The sequence below is a fragment of the Manis javanica genome, chromosome 3, assembly GCF_040802235.1.
Source record: "Manis javanica isolate MJ-LG chromosome 3, MJ_LKY, whole genome shotgun sequence".
Lineage (NCBI taxonomy): Eukaryota > Metazoa > Chordata > Mammalia > Pholidota > Manidae > Manis > Manis javanica.
In genome coordinates this window covers 19,244,112-19,267,896 of record NC_133158.1, presented here as the reverse complement: position 1 = coordinate 19,267,896, position 23,785 = coordinate 19,244,112, and the positions used below count along the sequence as shown (strand labels likewise).

General features: G+C 45.2%; 1 protein-coding gene across 1 annotated transcript in view; it reads left to right on the top strand.

Annotated features, from left to right (window-relative positions):
* The window catches only part of SHQ1 (SHQ1, H/ACA ribonucleoprotein assembly factor), a 136,804-nt gene extending 117,119 nt beyond the window's left edge, over window positions 1–19,685 (top strand). Inside the window, exon 12 of the mRNA XM_037019316.2 lies at window positions 19,630–19,685. The gene's annotated coding sequence lies outside the window, so the exon portion shown is untranslated. The remainder of the gene's footprint in view (window positions 1–19,629) is intronic.
* The last annotated feature ends 4,100 nt before the right edge of the window (window positions 19,686–23,785 follow it).

The following is a 23,785-nucleotide window of genomic DNA, read 5'->3' as shown; positions in this document are numbered from 1 at the left end:
TGGTGATCAGAATGAGGGGGACATGCAGGCTGGGCAGCCCCACAGATCCAAATGGGGTCTCAGGTAAGAAAGGCATCAAGGACTTACGGTAGAACCCTGCCTGTGTTATTTGCTTTAATGCTCACAGCACTCTTGGGGGACCATTATCACCCTGCCTCCAGTAGGAAACTGAGGCTCTAAAGGTTGAATGACTTGGCAGAGGTCACATGGCTAGTAGGTGGCCGATGTGACTTGAATCTAGGTGTTTCGGACTCAATGTGCCAATATGCCTTCCTGTGTTTTGCACACATTCTTCCCTTCAGTTGTCGTTTTCTCAATATTTATACTTGAATAAAATCATTCAAAAGGATATGGTAGAAAGAACATCACCACCCCTATCCCACCATGCTGCAGAGTTAATGCTCAGCTTCAGGCCGTGCACAGCTGATTTAATTGGGAAGTTATGACCCCTCCTGCCCTCGCCCCTGCCTGTATTCCTTCCTTTCTCTCATGCGTGTGTCAACATCACCTCCTCAGTCAAACCTCTCACGGCCTTCCCACTTAAAATTGTAAGCTGCCTGAGCCCGAAACACTCGTCTGTCACCCTATTCCATTTTTTTTCTTGTAGCATTTATTATCTTCTGACGTACTCTATAATTTATCATCTTTATTATTTACTGTTTATCTTCCCCTAATAGAATTTCCAAGTACTTAGCGTTTCCAAATACCAAGAAGGCACGCATCTTTGTCTGTTGTTTGCCAGTGTATCCCAAGTGCTCAGAACAGCATCTGGAATGTAGTAGGTGCCACAGAGCTGTTTATTGAGTGAAGGCCTAGCATATGACCATTTATAGTTTAATGAAAACCAGCAAGGAAAGCGAACCAGTATTGTTGTGCGTAATACCCATGTTTTTCGTGTTTGCTTATATTCTCCTCTTTAATGTTCATAATATAGCAACTGTCATTATCGCCACTTTCCAGATGAAACTGAGACCCAGAAAAGTAGAAAAACTTGTCCAAAGTTGCACAGCTAGTACTTTTATTTTTTAATATTTTATATCTTTTAAATTAAAAAAAATTAGGCACATACAATAAAATGCGCAAATATCAGCATACAGCTCAGTGCATTTTGACATGTGTATCACTCATATAACCATTACCTACCTCAGGATACCAAACATTCTCAGTAATTTTTTTCCCTTCACCTATTTCACCCAAACCCCACCCTCTCCCCCATGGCAACCACCAGTTTGTTCTCTATGAGCCTGTTTCAGTTTTGTTTCTTTGTTCATTTGTTTTTAGATTCCATATATAATGAAATTGTATGGTATTTGTGCTTCTCTGACTTTTTCACTTAGCATAATACCCTCTAGGTCTATCCATGTTGTTGTAGATGGCAAGATTTCATTGTGTTTTTATAGCTGAATAATATTCCATTGCATATATGCACCACATCTTCTTTATCCATTTATCTTTCAATGGACACCTAGGTTGCTTCCATATCTTGGCTATTGTAAATAATGCTGCAGTAAACATAAGGGTGCATATACCTTTTCAAATTAGTGATTTTGTTTTCTTTGGGTAAATTGAAAGTGGAGTTACTGGGTTATATGGTATTTCTAATTTTAGTTTTTTGAGAAACCTCCATATTGTTTTTCACAGTTGCTGCACCAATTTACATTCCTACCAACAGTGTGGGAGGGCTCCCATTTCTCCATGTTCTCACCAACACTTGTTATTTCCTGTCTTTTGGATACTGGCCATTCTGACTGGTGTGAGATGATATCTCACTGTGGTTTTGATTTGCATTTCCCTGATTATTAGCAATGTGGAGCATCTTTTCACGTGCCTGTTGACCATCTGTATGTCTTCTTTGAAAAAATGTCTATTCAGGTTCTCTGCCCATTTTTTAGTCAGTTTATTGTTTTTTCTTTTTTGGTGTTGGGTTGTATGAGTTCTTTATATATTTTAGATATTAGCCCCTTATCAAATATATCACTTGTCAATTTATTCTCCCATATAGTAGGTTGCTTTTTGTTTTGTTGATGGTTTCCTTTACTGTGCAGAAGCTTTTTAGTTTGATAAAGTCATATTTGTTCATTTTTTCATTTGTTTTGCTTTTGAGACTTATTCAGAAAAAAATTCCCAAGGTTGATTTTCAAAAGTATACTGCCTATGTTTTCTTCTAGGTGTTTTATGGTTTTAGGTCTTATATTTAGGTCTTTAATCCATTTTGAGTTTATTTTTGTGTATGGTGTAAGACAGAACTGGTTTCCTCCTTTTGTGTGGGGGCCCAGCCTACAGCCGAGGCTGAGCCCCACTCTAGCTGGACAACGCCCTAAAGATGGCGCCTGCTTCCTAGACACCATCCTTCCTGGCCCTACAGCTCAGCGCATAAGGAAGTCTCCATGATTGGCTTGTCCCCATTTCCGTGCTCGTGCTCATAGCATGCTTTTCACATGCTTCCAATAAGACTGAACCCGGCGCGTGATCAGTCAGCTGATTGGCTGGGATATGCTATATAAGCTGCTGCCCTGGAGGAAGGTGTGTGGTTGTTGTTTTTGCCTTTGCCTCTTGCTAGATGGTTGCTCAGACGCCCATAATAAAGATGCCTAACGAACCAGGCCTTCGGTGATCGTTCTCCTGCCATCGCCTTAGATGGCGGGACGCGATACTTTTGTACCTAGCTATCCAGTTTTCCTACCACCATTTATTGAACAGACTGTCTTTTTCCCATTTGTACTTTCTGGCTTCCTTTGTCGTGTAGTGACTATATAGGTGTGGGTTTACTTCTGGGCTCTCTATTCTGTTCCATTGATCTCTGTGTCTGCTTTTGTGCCAGTACCATGCCATTTTGATTACTGTAGCTTTGTAGTATAGCTTGAAGTCAAGGAGCGTGATACTCCCAGCTTTGTTTTTTCTCAAGATTGCTTTGTATATTCAGGGTCTTTTGTGATCCTGTACAAATTTTAGGATTATTTTCTCTACAGAGCTACTACTTTTAACATCGATTTTGTTGAGATATAAATTTCATATAATAAATTGTGTGTTCATATTCAATGTACAGCTGACAAGTGGATACACCCATATAACTATCACCCAAACTACTTACTCTACAGTCAGTCTCCTCCAGCCCCAGGCAACCCGTAATGTTCTCCATCTGTATATTTATGACTTTTCTAGAATGTGATATACAGTGGAATTATACAGCAAGTATTCATTATGCCCAGCTCTTTTGCACAGCATAATTATTGGAGATTCAACCATGTTGCTGGGTGTATCAATAGTTCATTCCTCTTTTAGTTTTTTTATCTGTTTGCCTGTCAGTGGGCATTTGGGTTGTTTTGGCTATTAGACATAAAGCTACTGTGAACATTCATGTACAAGTTTCGTGTGGATGTGTGTCTTCACGTCTCTTGGGTAAATACCTTGGGGTGGAATTGCTGCATCATATGGTCACTCTGTGTTTAACTTTAAGAGAAATGGTTAGTTTCCCAAAGCGCTTGTATCATTCTGCATGCCCACCAGCAGTATATGAGAGTTGCAGTTTTTCAGTATGCTCTCTAATATTTAATATGGTCAATCTTTTGAACTTTCAACATCCAAGTGGGTGTCTAGTGTTATCTCATTGTGGTTCAATTTTCATTTCCCAAATGACTAAGGATGTTGAACAGTTTTCATATGTCTCTTGGCCAGTAGTATATCTTCTTCAATGACATATTTGTTTAAATCTTTTGCGCATTTTTAATTGGATTGTTTTATTACTGAGATTGAAGAAGTCTTTATTACTTACATATAAAAGTTGCTGATATTACATACTATATGGTCTTACACTATTACTTTATATGCAGTTTTTTTTTTAATCATGTGAATGTTTCTCCTCCAGGATGTGGCTTGTTTTTCATTTTCTTAGCTGTGTCCCAGAACCATGTTTGAACCAAGGTCTGTCTGCCCTTCATTCTTTTCCATTTTCTCAAGTAAGGGCCATCTCGAGGAATCCCATCCCCAGGGAGTAAGAAAATAATCACAAAAAGTAACCAAAATACCCAGAGGAGAAACAAAATCCTGGCCTGTGTTTGTTCACAGGGTTCAGAAACAGATTACCCTATTGGGAGGCTGAGGGAGGTAGAGAGAAAGTTAATCACTAACCCAGGCTCAGTGTTATTTTAATTAAGCATAATAAGAAAAATGAAATTATGCACCTCTTAGGATTTATGGCTTAGCTATTTGTATGGCACCGAGAGAATTTCAGGAACAAATACAAATGGTGGAATTCCAGGGACTTTTCCTGTCTCACCAGGTTGTCCTCTAAGCACACAGGGGGAGGGTGATGAGTTGGCAGCTGCAGCACAGGGTTGGGGGAAGTCAGGACCCTGTGTGTGTGGCTTTGGGCAGGCTGTCTGCTCCCTGGGCCCCAGTCTCCTCAAATGGGGAGGATTTGCTGCAGCAGCATGCTAGTGAATCTTCATTGCTTAATAAACGCCTCTCCAAAATTTATGTCTGTATGCATTTGCTTATGTTTATTGTACATTTTACTAATAGTGATGTACAGTACACAATTTAAGAACAATAAAACATGCAGTACTCTATTATACATTCCACACAGCCGATTGATTTTCACAAAATGCTTTTGTTGATTTTTGCCCAACTTTCATATCGCTATCCAGGCAACAGTTGCAACTAACAAATGAATGTGGTTCTGATATGAATATTACTTGATATTTTTGAATATGTTAAAGAGTAAGATGAAAGTGAAACAATGAAGACATATGTCAGGGCATTATGCATTCATCAGTGGCATGAGTGACTTCTTTGCTCCATTGGGTAACAGTATTTGAATACAGGAAGACTATTTCCTTGATGTTTGTGCTATTCCTATTATAACTACAGCCAACCCTTTAACAATGGGAGGCGTCAAGGTGCCAAACCCCATGCAGTCAAAAATCCACATATAGCTTTTGACCCACCCCTCCCCAGAAACTTAACTATTAATAGGCCACTATTGACTGGAAGCCTTATTGATAACACAGTCAATTAACATGTTTTGCATGATACACGTATTATATATTCTTACAATAAACTAGAGGAAAGAAAATATTTTTTCAAACCATTTAACATATTTTCCAAATACATTTTTGGAAAAATATCCACAGGTAAGTGGACCTGCACAGTTCAAACCTGTGTTGGTCAAGGGTCCACAGTGTAGATGTATAATCTGGTTAATTGTTGGTAATTCCTCCATCACTTCATTAAGTCTAGAGAATCAATGAAAGAATAGATCAAGTACAGATTTATAATGTTTGCCAGTGTCTGTGGTATAAATTCTCCTCCCTTGACCCATTTTAAGCTGCCCATGTGATGTCACTGCATGTGGGTTTGGGAAGAGAAGTTGTGCACCATTATGTGGTTTACCCACTATACAGGTACAGGAGATATGAATAACCTCAAAAGTACCCATTGTACTAAAGTGTTGTAAAATACTTAGGAAGGTGTAGTTTTGAGTATGTACTACCTTTACTTTTAGTATAACTTATTCAATAAAAGTTTATATAATTTAATTTTCAGTAACGGATGTGCTCGCTAAACAGCTTGGAAAATTCTTGGAAGTCTGACAGTCAGCTCTCAGGAGTGTATGAGCTAGCTGTGACATGCTGCTGGTTTGCTGAGGTTCAACCCAGGACCCACAGTCAGCCAGGATTTCCAAAAGGGTTCCATGTTTCAGGGCTTCGCTCTCCGGAGTCACTGTCTCCCCCAGCCAGGGCCAGGCCTCCTCCCTCTCTGAGGGGGGCGGGGGGCAGTGAGTGGTGTAGTAGTTGGCTTGGGCTGCCATAACAAGCTACCACAGACTGAGCGGCACAAACAACAGAATTTTATTTTCTCACAGTTCTGGAGGCTGGAAATCCAAGATGCAGGCCAGCAGGGTTGGTTTCTGGTGAGGGCTCTCCTCCTGGCTTGTAGGCAGCCGCCTTCTGGCTGTGTCCTCACACATCCTTTCGTCTGTGCACTAAAATCCTGGGGTCTCTTCCTCTTCTTAGAGGGACACCGGCCCTATTAGATCAGGACTCAGCCCTTGAAACCTCATTTCACTTTAATTACCTCTTTAGAGGCCCTGTCTCCAAATGTAGTCTACTTGGAGATAAAGGCTTTGATACATGAATGTGAGGGGCACACGATTCAGTCCATAACTGATGATGAGGTGTTTCTGCTCTGCTGCGGGAGAGGAAGAGAACCAGAAATGACGAGGCAGTGGTGGATGTCAGAGGCAAGGCTGGTGGGGGCGGTTGTTTCCTGGGGTCTCTGGAGTTCATTCAGGGCCAGAGGCTGGCCAGGCAGGGAGAAGAGGGAAGAGGGAGAAAGTGTAAAGACAGATCCTGCAGGCTGAGAGCCCCAGCCCAAGGGGAAAAGGTGACAGTGGTCTGGTCTCACATCCTTGCCATTCCAGGACTCGTGTCTCTGGAGCAGTGTCATCTTGAATGCTCAGTGGAGCACAGCAGTCAAGGCCATGGATTCAGAGCCAGGCTTCCTGGGCTCCAAGCCTCAGTTGCACCATTTACTAGTTGGGTAACCTTAGTCAAGTTACTAGTCCTTTCTGTTCCCACCTAAATAGTGTAGATAATGCTAGTGCCCTCCTCAAGGGTTGCTATGAAGATTAAATGAAGAGAATATATATATATAATGATGCTCTAGGTAGCTGTAAGTGCTTGGCACACTGTGACGTGCTGGTGTCAGCTCTTGCTTCTGCAGATACTGCCTGCTTTCCTCTCTCAGGTGTGTGTCCTTGAAAGGATAGATTTCTTGTCTCCTCTGTCTTCAAACCCCCAGCCCCTAGCACCATATCTAGCATTTCATAGCTGTCCTATCAGTACCTTGAATTAAAAATAAATACCAAAGGGTACTGGAGTGATTAAACAGCCAGGAAACAAGAATATTTATTCATACATGGGATTGTCCAATTATTTAATGATTCATTTAACAGATAATATTTAATAGTTTATTGAAATATAACCCACAGAGCATACAATTCACCCATTTAAGGTATACAATTCAGCGGTTTTTAGCATATTCATAGAGATGCGAAACTATCCGCACGATCAGTTTTAGGACATTGCATTACCCCAAAAAGAAACCTAATACCTATTTAGCAGCCATTCTCCATTTCCCCCCAAATCTCTCAGCCCTAGGCAATCATGGCTCTACTTTCTGTCTCTACAGATTCACCTCTTCTAAACATTTTGCATTATGATCGTATTCTATGTGTTTTTTTGTGACTGGGCTCTTCACTTAGCGTAAGGTTTTCAAAGATCATCCACATTGCTGCATGTATTGATATATGAAATAATTTTTTAAACATCTGTAGAATATACCATCGAAAGTTACACCAGAGAACCTGCCATAAAAACCATATAGCCTAGGAGACAGTTGTCCACAGAAAGAACTGCCCATGATCATTCATAGCAGCTTATTCATAATAACTGAAAAGTAGAAACAGTCCACCAGCTTAATGAATGGCTCAACAAACAGGTGCAGCCATGCAGCAGGAGACCACTCAGCAATATAAGGGAAACAAATTATTGATACACAGCAACAACATGGATGAATTTCAGAACCACTATGCTAAGTGCAGGAAGGCTAACATAAAGGCAGAAGATACTGTATGATTCCATTTACCTGAACTTCAAAAAATGGCAGAACTATAGTGACGCAAAGCAGATTAGGGTTGCCTGGGGCCAGCTTGAAAGAACTTCCATGGTGAAGGCACAGGGTAGAGAATTACCCAAATCCATCAACTTCTATACTTCAAGTAGGTGGATTTTATTGTACTTCAGTTAAAAAAAGAACAAAAAATCCAGAATGTGTAATCTATAAACTACTGTTTATTAACTGGTACTTACTAAGGGACAAATACTACCAGAACTCTACAGTATTGTCTCTTTTAATTCTCACCTTAACTGAAGAGGGTAGATATGAGGGCTGTGGACTGAATTGTTTCCCCCCAGATTCATATGTTGAAGCCCACCAATGTATTGGTATTTGGAAATGGGGCCTGTCAGGGGCAATTAAGGTTCCCTTAGGTCATGAGAGGGGGCCCCCCTGATGGGATGAGTTCCTGCGTATGAAGAGGCAGCAGAGAGCTTGTTCTGTCTCCCAGGGAGGAAACAACGAGGTGGCCATCTGCAAGCCAGGAGGAGAGCTTTCGCCGGAACCCAGCCGTGCTGACACCCTCATGGTAGACTTCGTGCCTCCAGAACTGTGAGACAATAAACTGTTGTTTAAGCCTCCCACTCTGTACTTTACTATGCCAGCCAGATCTAAGATACTGTCATAATCCCCATTTTACAGAAGGGGAAGTTGAGGCATGGAGAAGCTGCTTTTTTGTCAAGCATATGTGGAATCTATTCAGACTTCTGATAAGTATTCCTTAAATTCCCTGAGAAACCACCCCTCTCCCCACTGTCAGCACATGTGCTTAGGAGGTGAGTCTGTCTCCAGCCCAGACTTAAAACTCATGACCTGGCGCAAGCTAGTCAGCTCGTCATGATCCTCTGATCCCAGGATTGACTCAGGGCTGGGTGGCAACCCCACTAGAGCCACTGAAACACAACACAACTTCTTCTCGGACTGCTAGGACCACGACAGTTTCCTGATGGACAGGAAACTGGGAGGATGTGGACTAGAGCTGGGGCAGCCACGTTGCCTCCACGAGGGGGAAACCCATCTAGAATGGCTCCGACAACATGAGTGGAGAGCCAGTTTGGATGAGAGATGGGGAGGAGAAAGCAGATTTGAGGCCCTGGACAGACCAGAACTAAAGCTAGTATATCCCTGGATTCTTCAGCTATACTACCAATAAATTCCCTTTTTGGCTTAATCCAAAGATGTGTATTCAAGGTCACACAGTTCATATGTGCCCAAGGAGCCTGGGTTCAAACCCAGGGCTAATTCCAGTGTGAACACTCTCCTAGCCATTTAGCTCTAGAGGAGAAGAGAACAAAGAGGGGTGTGGTATAAAAGGAGGGCAACTTTGGAAGGTTCTGTAGCCTCGGGAAACTAGGGCAAGGTCTTGGCATCAGCCTCACATGACTAGGCAGCCTGGCTCTGCCGCTGTGAGCTGGTCCATGAGTCTCAGTTTCTCCCTCTGTAAAATGGGGATAACAAAGCATCCCCCCCCCCACCCCGAGAACTACTATGAGGTTTAAACAAGATAGTGAAGCAAAAATATTCAACACAGTGTCTAAGAAATGCCCCAAACCAGCAACTGTAAATGGACTGCAACCTTGTGATTGATTGAATGAACCTCCAGACTACCCATTAGCATCTGATTGTTCTGGAAATAGTTTATGTGGCTTCGTGTAATTTTTATTAAAGGGGGCTGAAATCTTTGAATTGCTGTAATTATTTTAGTAACATGAGGCTTCTCCATGAAAGCGTAGAATTAAAAGGCTGCAAGGATCAAAGGGGATGATATTGTCCATGACCTTGTCTTCCCCCAAATTTTGGTTTCTCTTAGACCACTAGATCTGTCCTGCTTTGAAAAACAAGGACTCTTAACGCGGCACTTCTGGGGCAAAAGCAGAGAGGTTTGCATTCTCTGTGGAGCCTCATCAACCAGAGAGAGGAAGGGAAACAGCCCCAGAGAGTCAGAGCACCCTCCCTCCAAGCCCCCCAGCACCCCCCAGCAAAGGCAGGGCCTGCTGCTCCCAGACGCAGAGGAGGCTGTGGGGGAGAGAGCCAGTTCTCTTCCTCTCTGCCCACCAGTCGGCTGTGAGGCTGTTTGTCCTGGGGAGTCCCAGGAATCCTGAGCACCATGCCACAGTCCTCACCGTGACACACCTGGGGACTGTCTGGGAGGCTCTGTGTTAGTCCTGCACTGGGTTTTGCAGCCTGCCCCTGCCGCTGTGAAGTTTTGTGACAAGCTAATTCCTTGCTGTAAGCCTCTAGTTCCTCATTTGCCAGATGGGGAGAACACAGCCACCAACTTCGGGCATCAGGTGAACTCTGACATGAGGCCTCTGCCTTGCGGTTTCCTCTCCCTGAACCTCCTCCTCCTTCATCCCCTGCTCTGGTCCCCCTGTTCCACGCATGCTCCCCAGACCAGCGGCAGCCGCCAGCAGCTTGTTGGGGGCAGAGGGAGAGATGCAATGCACAGCCCCTACCGAGCTCAACTGAGTCCCAGACTCTGGGCTGGGGCCCAGCTGGCAGGGTCTAACAGACCCTCCTGGGGATCCTAATGCCATCAAATGCAGAAGCAGGATCCCAGCTAAATCTCTGTTCTCATCTCAGCTTGGCAGGTACATGACCAAAAAGATCTCTCCTGGCTCCCCAGGTCCCTTCGGGTTTCCTTGATGGGGCACTCAGCATATCTAGTACTTATATTGAAAAGAAATATTCAATACACTTTAAGTTATTTCTCATTTTAATATTTGTTGAGCAAATACAAGTCTGTGGTATTTTATGAAAATAACACCTTGTTATGGTTAAGAGTGTACATGCTGAGATCAGACCCTGGGGTGCCAATCTAGGCTTTCCCATCTACTTGCTGTGTGACTTTCATCACCTCTCTGTGCCTCCATTTTCTCAGTGGTGTGTGTGGTTAATGATAGAACATGGGCATAGAGTGTCCAGAGGATTGAATTAGCTAATCCATGTGAGGTGCTTAGCTCGGGGCAGAGCACATGCTGGCAACCAAGTGCATCCCCGCCCTGAGCATTTCACATTCTCTCATTTATTCCTCTTACCTTCCAGATGAGATAGGCATTACTGTTTGCCCATCTTACAGAAGAAAGCCAGCGCTCAGAAAGTTAAGTAGTTTACTTAAAGCCCTTACACAGCAAGGAAATAATCAAGCTAGGACTGAGACACTTGGATTCAAAGCCTGGCTTTGCTGTCTCCCTTCTAGCAGACAAAATGCGCACAAGAATATTCCCCAGATCTGTGGAAAACTTGCCCATCCCAGCTGTGCTGTGGCCTGTGTTCCCGCATTGATCCACAGGCCGAGAGTCAGGTTTACTTTATGAAAAATCTTAAAAAAGGGAGATGCAGACTCTGTCAGTTATTGTAGGCAGAGGAACAGGACTGGGTGGACAGAATTAGCTTGATTTGTGTCTCATTTTCCAGGATCAATATTTGCCAGCGTCTTGCTGTCTTTCTGTGGCTGGAAGGGAATTAAAAGTGAACATGTGCGGTGTGGTGAGTCTGATGGCAGAGGCTGGGATGCCTTTGGAGCTGACCTCCTTCTGGAGCCCATCGACTCTGTGATCCAGTGCCTGGGAAGTGTCAGGGTGTGTGTTTTAAAGAGCGATTTTTACCAGGGACAAAGGGCCCGCTTTTAACCATTGTGGACTCTCTAAGGCCAAACCAACAACGATTTATTTCAGCATGCCGACATTGACAAGGAATGCATCCCAAGGTCAGGGCCTCCCCAGGACAGGCCAGTGGCCTGAAAAGGTCATGACCAGGAGATAGTTACCTCACGATTCATAGGCTCAGAAACTCGGTCCTGCCTGTTGTAGCCTTCCTGGGTGGCTGACACCAGCCAATGAAATGGAACGGTGAGGGTGGTGTCAAGAGCTTTCACTTTCTGAACGCCTACTGAACCCTGGGCCTTTGCAGGGCATGGCTGTGACCCTCACAACCTGTCTGACCTGTGATGGTCACTTTCCAGAGGAGGAAACCAAGGCAGGAGAGGCAAAGCGACCTGCTCAAGCTCCTGCAGCTATAGGTGGTTATAATCTGGGATTTTTAACTGAGGTTTATCTGGCTCCCAAGTCAACGCCAAGTGATTCCTTGACAACAAGAAATAGAAATGTCCAGCAGATGGGAATTTGGCAGCTCCCTGTAAGGAAGTCATACAGTGAGAAGTTGCAAACTGTGGATTCCAATCCAGCTGCAAAGTTTTGTTTGGCCCAGAGAGTGTTTTTGAAAATGTTTGAATTCATTACCAACTTTTAAAAAAAGGGAGTTTTCATATAGAATGCAGATTTCTGTCTTCTCTTGGGACACCAGATGATCTCAGAGCAGAGTCGCTGAGGACCACTGCCCTCTGTAGAAGGAGCATGAGCCCTCCAGGGTGTGGTAGCGCCCACCCAGCCCAGGGCCTGCTCTGTGGGAAACCAGACAACCCCAAGGCTGCAGAGGGCAGGATCGCCAAGGGGGATTCTTGGACACCAGCATGTAAGGATACCTGTGCGTCAGATCTCAATCAGCGCATTAGCCTGCTACTGTAACAAAGCAACAGACTGGGCCGCTTACAACTGGCTCCAGAGGCTGGGAGCCCAAGGTCAACGTGCTGGCAGGGCTGGTATCTTCTGAGGCCTCTGTGTGGCTTGCACATGGCCACCCTCTCCCTGCATCTTCACATGGACCTCCCTGCACGCATGTCTGAGTCCTAACATCCTCTTCTTATAAGGGCGCCAGTCACACTGGATCAGAGCCCAACCTAATGACCTCATTTTAACTTCAGGACCTCTTTAAAGACTCTCTCCAAATACAGTGACATTCTGAGGTGCAGGGGGTTAGGACATATGAATTTGGGAGGGGACACTCTTCAGCCCCTAACAGCCAGATTGTCTCCCCATATGGGCAGACCCAGTGTTGTGGACTGTGAGGCTTACCCAATGTGGGAGGCCTTCTTGGTAAAAAAAAAATGTGCAAGGGAGCTGAGCTATTGGTGCCTAGCTGTGTCCCTCAGGTCATGTGTTCTGGCCATGTCAGCTGTGAGGACCTCCTGCTTTCTCTGAAGCCTCTTGCCCACCAGGAGTGCTGGGGGAATAACTCCCACCACCTGCCAGAAGCCCTCAGCCAGCGGCTCCCTTGCTTGGGGATGGGCCCACCCTGGGGTGTGGGTTCTTCCTGTGCATTAGCCACATCTTTATTTCTGTATTGCTCCTGCCTTGACCTCTGTGGCCTTGCTGGCCCTGGCGGGACTGCCCCTCTATGGTCAGTCAATTCCCAGAGATAGTGAAAACTCCCTGTGGGGTGTATCTTTCAAAGGCACACCAACCAGTGCAGAGCCCACGCCCCCAGCAACCTCCTTTATTGGGCTCTGATACTTAAGGCTGCTGCCCACCTGCCCTAATCAGGCCAGGTACCTGACAACTAGGGACACCCCATGCCCCAGAGGCCACCAAAATCATCCGCCAGCCAATCCTAACCCTCTTACCCTGCCTCACTGTTCTCTCCCGCCGAAACCACAATAAAGGCTTTTTGCCCAGCCCTCTGCCTCCTGCCCGACCCTGGTGCTTTCCCGGGTGGCCCCTCACGGCGTGGTGAACCCTGCCTCTTGGGAACCGTGAGTAACAAGCTGTCTTTTCAATGGCAGTTGTCTTCTGGTCTGTTGGCCTTGTCATACCTAAATAATAATGCGATCTGTATGTTAAGATGCCCTGTCCCCCAGAGCCCCATGGGATGCAGCCCCAGGCATCCACGGCTGGGCTGGCTTGGTGGTGCAGACCTTGCCGGCCGACTGCCCTTCCCAGTCTCCCTTCTACACTGGCCTGCCCGCGTTGCCTGCACACCCAAATGGACCAAGCAGACTCCTGTCCTTGTCCCGGGGGCTGCTTCCAGTGGATCCTAATTAAGTCAGCATAAAAGTGAATATTTATTTTACATACAGGGAGGAAAGAAAAGTGGAGATAGTGGCCCTAACTGATGGCTGTTGAGTCTTTCACATGGGCGAATTTCACAGAAACATGTGACACATGAACTTACTATTAGGGCTCTTGGAAAGGGTCCAGGCAGATGAGGGTCCCGATGCTCAGACTTTATTAGTTCATGATCAATCTGCCTCCTGACTAGGTCGTAGGCTCCTTGAGTTTCAGGACAGTGCCCAGCACAGTGGCAAGCATGTAGCAGGTACCGTATAAACAATAGTTTAATGAATGAATAGCCTAACAGGAATGTGCCTCTGGACAGAGCAGACATGGTGTACCCACCTCTCTCCTCGGTGGTGTTTGGGTGTGTGTTCTTTAAATCCCATTTGGGAGGGCTTCCACTAGTGGTGGCCCAGCTTTCTTCAGAGGGACACATTTTTTTCTCTTTAAATATGTGAGTACCTTTATTCTTAGACCTTGGAGTCAGGATATTTCTTTAGAAACACCTTGCAGTTTGCTGATCTGATCCACTATGGACTTTACGGCTTAATTCTCAGATGGCAATTCTATCTTCCTTCTTTCCAAGTTCTTTGGTGTGGCAGGCTGGGTAGGGAGGACCTCTTGGCCCCCACACAGGGAGCAGTGTACTGTGTTGACTAATATATGGTGTGGAGCTGCAGAGACCCAGATGGAGGCCCTACTACTCCCTAGAAGAGAGATTTAGGCAAGTTACTTAGATCCCTGGGTCTCTGTTTTCTCATCTATAAAATGGGAGTAATAATGGTAACCAACTTCTAGATTAGAGGGGAGAATCAATAAGATAATGCATGTAAGCCTTTAGCACAATGCCTGATGCATAGTTAGAGCTCAGTAAGGCGAGGCTGTGAATGAGGCATGCATTATGCCCTAAGACCGCTAGTCCATAAGGCTAAGTGTCTTCAGGCTATGCACAGGCCTGGGCAGCATGGACTTGACTCTGTATGAGCCACATTTTACCAGTCAACCTCCAGGAGCTTGTGAAGCACCATCAGGGGATGCTTTGATGTGAATAGGCACCATAACTGCTGTGCTCTGTTTCCTGTGAGGGTGGCTTCCTGGTGACTCTGTCAGATCAGTAAGTCCATCCTGCCTTAACGGTGGGGCTTCCTGAGGGAAACAGCGCCCCCCTGTGGTCAATCCATCAAGAATGAAATTACTGGCCTGGGGAATACGGTTTACCACCAACAGCTTCTGGTAACACGTAGAGGGTGAACTGAGTGGGTGATCTGTAGGAGGAGAGAGGCAGAGAAAGAAAAAAAGACCAGGGAGCAAAAGAAAGCACAACAGTGGGCATTCCTGGCAGGCTGAAGACAACAAGGATGGAGCGTTAGGAAAGACACTCTTTACAGAGATGAGAAATGTGTATGAAGTGCAAAAACAAGAAGAAAGAAAGTGCACTGCAGAGAGTGAAAAAGAAGAAAAGCACAAAAGAAAGCAGAAGTATGGGAAAAAGTCACATGAATCCAAAAGGATCTGTCCCATGGGCAGTCAAAGCCTGGATATGGAGTGAATCACATAATCTATAGGTACACATACCACTGTTCTCCATTCCTATGTCCGTGGCAGACATCACTAGTCAATCACAACCCTCTTTTCCAGTGAGCTCCAGCAGCTTCAGAGTCCTCAGTCATAGAGCTGGACATCACTACACATCTGCTGCTGTTGGTGTTTGCATTGAAACCCTCTCTCTGTCTGGTTTTAAGCTCTTGCCACATATTTAGGGAGAAGGCTTGGAGCAGACCAAGCCACAGAGGATTCAACAACAGTAAGGAGAGGGCATTACAGCTGGCACATTCCTGGCTGAGGGACACAAAGAAGGGGCTCTTCACAGGTCTGGAGACTGAAGCTCTGTCCCCAACCCTGTCCCACTTGTCAGATCATCCTTTTTCTCTGACAGTCAAGTAAAGAGATAAAGGGGCCACACTGACACCAGATCTTCAGAGTTGAGTATATGACATCTTTGAAGATGGACCATAGGGAAAAGAGGACTTGTTCTAGTCATCTCTAACAGTGCGTGGAAAACAGTAGGTGCTCAGTAATTTTGAAAGAATTGAGCAAGGAATTCTCATGGGTGGTAAATATAGGGGAAATAAATATTCATTCACCACTGGAGGGAGTGATGCACCTTTTCTGAAGGGTGCTGTTGTCCTATATGTAACCTTAAAAATGTGCAGATATTTTGACCTATAAATTCTATTTATCCTAAGGAAATAGACCGTGGAAGTGCACAATAGTTTATTTCTAAGAATGTTCATTTCAGTGTTGTTTTTGATACTGTAAAAATGTTGGAAGCAACCTACATGCCCAACAGCAGGGGATCAGTTAAGTGATAGCAGTATATTCAGGAGATGGAAAAACTATGCAGATGTAAATGTACACATATGATGCTGTCTAGGTATACTTAGTAATATGATGATATTTTTATATCACAAGTAACTAAAGCAAGTTATAAGAAAGCATATGCTTTTTTAAAATCAAAGTATTGTTGATATACAATCTTATGTTGGTTTTAAATATACAACAGTGGTTCGATGGTTACCCATATTATTAAATCCTCACCCCCTCTTGTGTGGTCACTACCTATCAACATAGTAAGATGTTACAGAATCACTAACTGTATTCTCTGTGCTGTGCTACCATACCCGTGACCAACCTATATCATGATTACGAATTACTGTGCCCCTTTATCCCCTTCACCCTCCCCTCCCCACCCCAACCCTTCCCCCTTGGTGACTGCTAGACCCTTCTCGGTGTCTATGGGTCTACTATTTCATTACTTCTGTTTGCTTTGTTTTTATACACCACAAGTAAGTGAAATCATTTGGTATTTGTCTTTCTCTGCCTGGCTTATTTCACTGCACATAATGTCCTCTAGATCCATCAATGTTGTTGCAAATGGGAGATTTGTTTTCTTTTTGTGGCTGAATAATATTCGACTGTGTATATGTACCACATCTTCATCCATTCATCTATCGAGGGACACTTAGGTTGCTTCCATATCTTGGCTATTGCAAATAGTGCAGCACTAAACATAGGGGTGCATATGTCTTTTCAAATTAAGGATCTTATTTTCTTTGGGTAAATTCCTAGGAGTAGAATTCCTGGGTCAAATGGTATTTCTATTTTTAGTTTTTTGAGGAACCTCCATATTGCTTTCCACAGCGGTTGCACCAATTTACATTCCCACCAATAGTATAGGATGGTTCCTATTTTTCCGCATCCTTGCCAGCATTTGTTATTTCTTGTCTTTTGGATGGTAGCCATCCTAACCGGTGTGAGGTGGCATCTCATTGTCATTCTAATTTGCATTTCCCTGATGATTAGAAATGTGGAGTGTCTTTTCATGTGACTTTTTCCCATCTGTATTTCTTCTGAAAGCAAGTACTTTATGAGAAAAAGTTTAAATATATTTATGCACACTACTGAAAGTGTATAGTGAAAATGTTAAAAAAAAATTTCCATAGGTCCTTGGAGAATAGGTGGTGATTACTTTTCCTATCTACTCTTCTATGTTTAAAAAACTTTCTACAGTAAGCAAATTACTTTTATAGTAATTCAGATGTTTAAGAGTGATTAACAGAGGAACATATACTTGGTCATTTTGCACTGAGACACACACATATTCACATGGTGTATGTGATTCTTAGATATTTGAACTTTGGGCTGCTTAGTACTAATTACATGGAAATGGCTAGTATTTAATAAATATGAACACTTAGTATGTAAGTGCCAGGTACTGTTAGGCTCTTTTCATATTTGCCTCTTTTAACATAATAGCAATACTGAAAGAGAGGTCTGCTACTCTCTCCATTTGAGACATGAGGAAACTGAGGCACAGGAATGAGTTGCTCATAGCCCCCCAGCCGCTGAAGGGTGGGTGCCGGGCTTGGAGGCAGGCAGGCTGTCCCTGGAAGCCCCACATTCAACCTTCTTGCTACAGAAGCAAAAGAAAATCTTAGAAATTTTTGCAGTTCTAAGATGTACCCAAAGGGTATTAAGAAATCACATTAGCAGTAATTTTAAGAGCCCCAAATTAAGCTAGATTCACATTTGTGTGTGTGTGTGTGTGTGTGTGCATGCACGAGTTCTTGTCAGGGCAAAAAAAAAAAATGAGGGAATTAAAGTGTCTTGAAAACATTCCTTTTTATAATTGAGCCTTCCTTGCCTGCTTTCTGTTACACACAGTGACACATCACAGCAATAAACAGCACCGGCTCCTGTGTTATGTCAGGACGTGAAGGACGAGGGAGCTCGCGCAGAAAGCCCCATGGTTTCATCAGCTGTTTTCTGGATCTCGCAGGCACATCCTTAAAGCTGCCTGCTCACTGGCGGAGAGCCACTTGGATAAATATATTTTTATCCCTGAATGGCATCCATGCTCAGAATCTCCATGGAAGGATTCTGAGGGAACTGGGCCCTAAGTGGACAGATGGAAGAGAATCCCTGCTGTCGGAGCTGATCCCTGCAGTGGCTCATCTCCCTTTGAACAAATGACAGCTGCCCCAGGGGGAAGGAGACTTTAGAGCATCTGGTTTAGGGGATCACATTCTGGAAACTGGGGTTTCTTTAAGCAAGAGTGAAGGGTCAAAGGATGCTCTGACTCTTACACTCAGGGCTGTATTTGGGAACTAGTAAAAGTATGGCTGCTGACCTGCCAGGGGGAAGAAAGTGTGAAGGAAGGAGGGAAGGAATGGGGGCTTCAAATCCTGACTCACCCTCACTAGCCACATGACCTTGGACAAGGCACTGCACTTCCCTGACCCTCAGTCTCTTCATCTGTAGAATGGGAGAAATATGTGCTAAGTTCCCCTTCCCCTGTCTGCCTATCTGTCTTCCTTCTTTCCTTCTCCTCTTTATCCTCCTTTTTCCCTCCTTTTTCTCTCTCTCTCCCTCTTTTCCTTTCAGCATTAAGTAAAACAGGGTATGTGAATGTGTGAAATGCATAACACAGGGGAGATACTCAGCAGCAGCCAGTGAAGCAGTATACATTCCTGGTTATGGCAGAGGGCTCTGGAATCTAACAGAAACAGAATGTGGTGGGTTACAGAAATGCTCTGATACTCCTCCCTCACACCTGTCAGTCCGCCACCCCTGACCTGGCTGTGCTCCTGGACAGCCTCGAAGCAGTGCTGTGCTGGCCTGTGGGCCCTGGCCTGGGCAGCTTGTGCCTCCGGCACTTTGTCTGCTGGCCCCAGGTGGCCTTGCAGCAGCATGGTCACTCTGAGGCAGCTGTGCTGGAGAGATTGCACCCCTTCCCTCCCGGTGACAGTCCCACCTGAGTTGCCCAGCCTCCCTGCCTAGGCACTGGTCATCTCAGACCCTCCCAAAGACCCCTCTGCCAGCTGAGTACCGGCACCACGAAGTGAGCCCAGTCAACACCGAATGGAGCGGCACCCTGCCCAGGTGGCAGTGGTTTTAAGCTGTCGGGTTTCGGGATGACTTGTTACACAGCAGTAGATAACCGGAGCACCAGGGTTCAAGGCCCGCCTGCCAACCAGCTGTTTGATCTTCAGGTATTACCTCTCCAAGCTTCGGTCCCCCCTCCTTAAATAGGGACAGGAGCAGTCCCTGCCATGTAGGATCTTAGTGAAAATCTAAGAGACAACTCGGCACAGTGCTTGGGGCAGCACGTAGTACCTGGTGAGTGTTCAAAAGTGGTCACTGTTTACCATTGTTATGCTTTTCCCAGACTTTGCCGGATGACAAAGAAGGGACAAAAGGAAGCCAGCTCTCAGACAATGTACATTTGAAGGCACAGCCGTCTGTTTTTCCCAATGAATAGAATTGTCTTAATCGTACTTAATCCTTTTCTTGGAAGGGTGTTTAAAATTGAAACAGTCATGTATTGGATTTCCTCTGAAAGTTACCCTAATGAACCCATGTAGTTTGCAAGGGAATTAAGACCCTCTCTCTGTTCTCCGGTCACATAAAGCTCCCCTGCCTCGCCACCTGTGATGTGTCAGTGCACATGTGTGGGGTTGACGGCATGGTCTCCTTGTTTTCCTTCTTCCCTTCCTTGCAGGACTCTTCTTCAAGGGCAACAGTCACTGCTGACCTGCTGGCTGCGGGTGGGTACCTGGATGTTGGCTTTGGTCTGGAGCCGAGGACCCTGGGTCTGCTTCCCAGAGGCCACAGCTCCTTGCTTTCCTTGGCTTCCTATTACTGTTGACTGTCAGTCTTAGAGACCAAAGCTGTTACATCAGACTGTTTTCCTCTGTGGTTACAGAGAAGAAGCCAGGACCTGTGACATGTGGGAGTCTGGGACTGACAAGAGGCAATGCCAGGATACCACTGAAGAAACACCATGAGCACTGGGGTCATTAATTAATTAATTCAACAACTATCCCTCGCGCACCCACCAAGTGCCAGGCACCGCTGCTCTGGAATGTTGGGTCTGATGCTCAACTCTTCCACCTGGAAGTTATCTGACATCCACCCAGCACAACATCGGGAATGAGAACGAGGGACCATCCCAAGGCTCAGTGAGGCAATTAACATGGAACCCTCCTACGCTGCCGGGAGTGTAAACAGGTCCAACCACTTTGGAAAGTAGACCCTGTTAAAGCTGAGCATTTCACTCTGAAGCCTGTGCTGACGGAGATGCACACTGAATACAGAAGATGATGTGCTCAACAGTGTTCGCAGCCACACCATTTGTTAAGGGCCACCAACTGGCTGCACCCAAAGGTTCAACTCCAGAATGGACACCCATACCACAGAGTGTTGTGCTGTGGTGACAGAGCATGGATTAGTGCGCACGCACAACACCGGGGAATCTTCCAGATGCCAGGTTACAGGAAGTAAGTTATGGACAGAAGAGTACTGCATGATTCCATTTATGTGCATTTCCGAACAGGCAAAATCTGTTAGGCACTGGTTACCCTTGGGGATTAGTGAGCGGGAAGAGCAGGAGCGGTGCTCCAGGGGGCTGGTGATGACCTTCGTGTCTTGGTTGAGATGCTGGTTACACGGTTGTCTTCACTTGGTGAAATCCACCCAGCAGGTTACTTACAATGTGTTTGTTTTTCTGATACGTACTTTAATAAAAGGTTGGAAAACCATTAGCCAACCTTGATCTAATTGTTTTGCCTCTTTAGGCTTGGTTTCCTTATCTGTAAATATGGCTAAATATAGCTTTGTCTTAGGGTTATCACTAAAATGAATTTAATGAATGTGAGTATTATAGTGAACTATCAAAAACATGTTCAAAAACGGCAGCAGAATCACAGAACCCACGAATGGACTCACAGTTACCAAAGGAAAAGGGACTGGGGAGGATGGGTGGGAAGGGAGGGATAAGGGTGGGAAAAAGAAAGGGGGCATTACAATTAGCATGTATCATGTGGAGGGGGTATGGGGTGGGCTCTACAACACAGAGAAGACAGGTAGTGATATTACAGCATCTTACTACGCTGATGGACAGTGACTGTGAAGGGGTATGTCGGGGGGGACTTGGTGAAGGGGGGAGCCTAGTAAACATAATGTTCTTCATGTAATTGTAGATTAATGATACCAAAATAAAAAAATAAAATAAAAAATAAATAAAAGCATCAAGAGATACAATCCCTAAAAAGAAAAAAAAAACGTGTTCAGTGCTTCATAAACCTGGTTATTCTTGTTATTTTTGTTACTAATAATATATTTTTCTTAGATTTCTCTGAATGCCTACTTTTTTTTTAATATGGGGGAAATGTCATAATTCTTCAGGCAAGAAAGAAATTAGAAAAAACAAAACAGCCCTAAAAAAGGTGTTTCTGGGGGTTGAAGTTATTTTGTGATAAGTGTCCAACCACTGCAGAAATGAAAAATAGCTTTCTCTTTTAAAAATGTGTGTTTCCTTTCTCTGATCCTCAAATCCCCTTTCCTAAATTTGCTCTGAGGGGGAATCTGTAGGGAGAGAATGTGGCACCACCTGGAAGAATCTTCCCCCCTGTCCTTTCTCCACACATTGAGAGAACGTGACTGAGAGCAGACTTCTCAATTCCTCGGGAACTGAAAACATGTTATGATAAAGTTCCTGCCTCTTGGCCAGAGCTTTTCCTCACTGTCATGGGGCCATGTGTCGTGAAAGGGGTTGGTGGAGCAGACCATGCTCTCCTGTGGCCTAAACACGATCTTCAGCCCCCAGAGAAATGCCCCATGCTTCGCTGCTGGGAGCACATCTAAAGCTTTTACACTCCGGCTATTACATGTCATCAACATAGAAGGTGTAATCCTGGAATTAGACCCTGGCGGCTGAAAAACAGACACAGCTGGTCGCAGCTGGGGGAGGGAGGAGGCCTGAGCTGCACCCCACTGGGAGACCCCAAAGAGCCATCACGCGGGGCTGAGAGAGAGAGGCTGGGGCCTGGCAGCGTGGGCAGGGCCCAGGATAGAGATGCCCGAGTGTCCTGCTGATACACTCTGGCAGATGTGACTCCAGCATCCAGGCAAGTCTAATGCGATTTAGTCACACAGTGAGAGAGGAGGGCTGCTTCTCTGTTCCCGTGGGACACCAGCCATCTCACGCTTCCTTACACGGCTGTGACTCACCAGTCCTCACCTCCCTGGCCTCAAGAAATTGTTCTGAGGGCCCCAGGGCTTCCCTCCCAACACAAGAGTGGGACAGATTAGCTCGCAAAGCACCTAGCTGTGTTGGTGAGGGGAAAACAAACCAGGATTCTTATATTGTGTGGATGGTATGGTGTTTCCGGAGAGCAATTTGATAGTACATATTAAGTCTTTAGCAAGTGTAGCCCTTCTGACCTTAGGAACTTATCCTAAGGAGTTTTGACTGGTGCAAAGATATTTAGTGATATTTCTGTTCACTAAATATTTGATAAGTGCCTGGTATGTGCTGAGGTTTCCTAGGTGCCAGGCCCCTGCTAAGGCTTCCCACACCTTACTACCCAGAGTGCTCAGGGTCCCCTTTTATAGATAGGAAACCAAGGCCTTTCACGCAGTGGTTCATTAGCTGCCCAAAGGCACAGAGCTCGTTTGAACGCAATGCATCTGATTTGAGATCACAAACCCGTAACCGTTTCCTTCCAGAGCTTTCAGCGTTCCAGGTGAACAGTGAGCAAAATCTCTACATAGCCATTGTTACTAAAGGAACAGTTTTGGGTTCCATGGGAACGCCCAACCTGGGTAGCCCTGCCATTGTTGATCATCAGCCCGGCCAGAAAGGAAGTAAGCTAAGTACCTGCCAGTTGGGGTCTGACTAAACACCATTATGCCCACTTTGAAATACTGAGCAGCATGAACATGAATGTCGCAGGGCTGAGTTTATTGACATGGCAAGATAGTCCTGTCACGTTATTAAAGGGAAAAGGCTGATTATGGTTAAAGAAAAAAAATCTCTTTGTGAGAGAGCGTGTGTATGTACGTGTGTGTGTATGTGCGTGCACGCACACGTGTGTAGGCATAGAAACAACACATCACTAGTTGTTTTTTATGGGTTTGAGGATTATTTATAGTTTTTTCCCCTTCCATCTCTCTGACCTTTCTGATTTTGGGGGGTAATTAGCATGGTTTGCATGTCTTATTGGAATAACAAGCTATTTCCATTTGAGGAAAAAATAGCTGCTGCCTCTTCAGACACCCAGATGGCGTGGTGACATGAAAGCGCCTTACTCCTCTGTTTCTTCCCAAAGGGAAAAGAGTCTCCTGCTGGGGGTGAAGGCTGGTCTGTGTGCCAGGATAGGCAAGGTCCTCAAAGTGTAGCTGGTGGCCTTCTGTGTCTGATCCCCCAGGGCTGCTTAGCATAATACAACTTCCTGCACTCCATCCTGATATATAAGAACTGACACCTATTGAGTGCATGTTATGTGCCGGCCACCATTCTAAGTGCTTCCCCCTTACTAACTCACTTTGGTCACACACTAGGCTGTGCAAATGAGTATGCCCACTTGCTGGATGAGAAGGCTGAGGCACAGAGGGGTTAACGAGTGTGCCCCAAGTTACAGGGCTGCTGGGGGCCAGGGGGACTCCATGCCCTGTTCTTGGTTCCTAGCCCAAACTCAGTCACTGCCCTCTGAGTGTGGAGGCTTCTGGGACCTGGGTTTTTAACCAGCTCCCAGTGGATCCGTGTGCACACTAATGGGAAGTCCTGCTCCTCTAAAGACCCTTTTATGTCAGGACCACTTGCATGATTTTGGATTAAGAAACACCTGATCCGTTTGCTCCATATCAGCGGTGAA